Source organism: Sinocyclocheilus anshuiensis, unplaced genomic scaffold (assembly GCF_001515605.1).
Source record: "Sinocyclocheilus anshuiensis isolate Anshui unplaced genomic scaffold, SAMN03320099.WGS_v1.1 scaffold182, whole genome shotgun sequence".
Classification (NCBI taxonomy): Eukaryota; Metazoa; Chordata; class Actinopteri; order Cypriniformes; family Cyprinidae; genus Sinocyclocheilus; species Sinocyclocheilus anshuiensis.
Window position 1 is genome coordinate 208,295 of NW_015547632.1, and position 2,793 is coordinate 211,087.

Here is a 2,793-nt window from a genome sequence, read left to right on the forward strand (position 1 = left end):
CAGAACAAGTACTTCTATCATTTAAGCGGGTAGAACACAAGTCATCAGGGCAGTTATTTGAGATTTGACTTACTAGTCATATGGTGCGTAGCGTCCTGGAGGTGTTGTCCGACATGAGTTCCGCTCCGACTCTGCTGGGGTGCAGGCCATCAGCGCGAAAAAGCCTAGGACGCTTCCAGAAAAGATTCCAATTATTAACAAAGAGCAGTTTCTGTTCTTTACACCATGACAATAACCATTCGTTTAAAGCAAAAAAGTCTACTGAGCCTTTCGTGTCCTCATCGATACGTGGGAAGTGGTCCTGACACGATGATCGTCGTCGCGGGCGATGTGCTGCTTACCGTCTCTATCAGGCTCCTGAAGTCCCTCTTCAGTGTTTCTGTCTGCCGCAGCTTGGTGTCGTTAACCCCCGCGTGCAGCACGGAGTGAAGGACATCTGGGAAGATCGCGTCCTGGGTGCACGGGGCCTGTGCAGAGAAGCATACAGAGTAGAGGTAGTGGGAGTGTTAGCAGCGCGCTGTATACTTACCCCGGTCTTGTAAGCGTCAGCCTGGGATGATTCTTTGATTAATAAAAAGTTAAAAAGAACAGCATTTATTCAAAATAGAAGCCTTTTGTAAAAATAAATATTTACTATCACTTTTTATCAATTTAACATATCCTTGCTGAATAAAAGTATTAATTTCTTTTGGGGGGAAAAAGTACTGACCCCAAAGGGAAACAAAGGGAATTAGTTATTATATTTATACAAGTTCCTCAGGTAGCTCTCCGCTACCTCAGCTGGGCCTGCTTCTCCACCAGGTCGCGGATCTGCTTCTCCACGGCCTCCAGCTCGAACTGCACCGCATGCAGCTCGAACGTGTCCTCACCTCCACTCAAAGTAGACACACATCCGCCATTAAAGCAAGTAACAATGAGTAAAACAATGGTAATGTGTGTGAATAGAGTTTTAGCAATATAAGCGAGATTAGCGGCAACCACGCTGGCGATGCTAAAGGGCTATAAGCTAATAGCGGACTCGGGAAATCAAAATAAAACTAGTGATAACAAGGCACTCTGATTGTTTTTGTTGTAGAATACGATAGGGGATATATTATAGAAACATTATAGAAATGAAAATTATGGTGTATAAAATTGATTTTAAGATAAAAATTAGACGATAAGGAATTAACTTGACGGAGCTCAAACTCAAAACAGCAACAAACAGGAAGTGACGTCAATAAAGTCTTGTTCGTTTCTTGTGTTTTGTGCTTACAAGTTAAGGTCTTAAACTGCCAATCTTGTTACCATGCTAATAAATAGTGTTTTAACTATATGTTTGGATATTAAAATCAGCTGCATAGATGCTAGTTACAGCCATTAAATTAATTTCTGGCAGATTCATTTGATCAGCCGTAAAACTGAGATTCCTTCAAAATTCCCTATAAATATAATAACTAATTCCCTTTGTTTCCCTTTGGGGTCAGTACTTTTTTTTCCCACAAAAGAAATTAATACTTTTATTCAGCAAGGATATGTTAAATTGATAAAAAGTGATAGTAAATATTTATTTTTACAAAAGGCTTCTATTTTGAATAAATGCTGTTCTTTTTAACATTTTATTAATCAAAGAATCCTGAGAACACTCTAAACACTCAAGCAACTGCCTAGCAACCACCCAGAACACACTAGCAACTGCATAGCAACACCCTGGCAACCATTCAGATTACCTTAGCAACTGCCTAGCACCACCCAGAACAACCTAGCAAAAATCTTTTTAAATGTTTATACTTTCAAACTAGGCTTTGACAAACTAACACCAAAATCTGTTTACAAACTTTACTCTTCTAATTTTGTAATTAATATTGCAAACATATTTGTGATCTTGAATATACAAAATTTAGAATTCTTTAAAAAAGTGTGTGTGTTATTTTAGGAGACCTTTTTGGAGAGCAAACAGGATGGTGTGTCTCGGAAATACATCCCACCCGCAAGGTATGATGACCCTGATGACACCTGTCTTTACACAAACACATATGTTCTGGTTAGAGCTGCATGATTAACCATTAAAGGGGTCATATGATGCGATTTCAAGTTTTCCTTTCTCTTTGGAGTGTTACAAGCTGTTCGTGAATAGATAAGATCCCTAAAGTTGCAAAGACTAAAGTCTCAACCCCAAAGAGATTTTCTTTATAAAAGTTAAGACTCGTCCATGCCCTCCTAAACACGCCCCCACATGTCTATGTCACTGTGTGGGAAGATTTGCATAACGCCGCCCAAATGTTCACGCAAAGAAAGAAGGCATAACTTTTATTCTCGCAATTTTTTTTATTCTTTCTGCCACCGCCGCCATGTCGTGGAGATTTGTGTTTCATTGTGAAAGCGAAAATACTTTGTTTGGGCTTCCAAAAGAGGACACAACTAGAAATCAGTGGTTAAGTTGTATTTACAACACTGTTCCAGAACAGTTCAAACCAAATATTTGTGTGTGTGCAACACATTTTACAGAGGACTGTTTCCTGAACCTGGGACAGTAGCCTACAGTGGCGGCTGTTCTGACTCACAGCCTGTAAGTATGTTTTCATATTTAAAGAATTTGCCACTGATGATTGAAACGCGAGTTTTGAGCAGTGTAGAGTAGCGCTTGTTGGTGTTTTCTCCGATCACAACTGCAGACATGGTTTAATGTTTACGTGGCGCGATATGCAGCGCAACGCGTAAAAAGACAGTATAAGTCATTATAATCAGTAATTATGTCCCCACTGGATGCAATGGATGCAACGTTTATAATGGGTTTTAATGTTTTTGTCTCGT

The 2,793-nt window shown here is 39.6% G+C and overlaps 1 protein-coding gene across 1 annotated transcript in view; it reads left to right on the forward strand.

Annotated features, from left to right (window-relative positions):
* Positions 1 to 1,906: 1,906 nt before the first annotated feature.
* becn1 (beclin 1, autophagy related) overlaps positions 1,907 to 2,793 on the forward strand; it is a 105,952-nt gene continuing 105,065 nt past the window's right edge. Inside the window, exon 1 of the mRNA XM_016503903.1 lies at positions 1,907 to 1,974. The gene's annotated coding sequence lies outside the window, so the exon portion shown is untranslated. The remainder of the gene's footprint in view (positions 1,975 to 2,793) is intronic.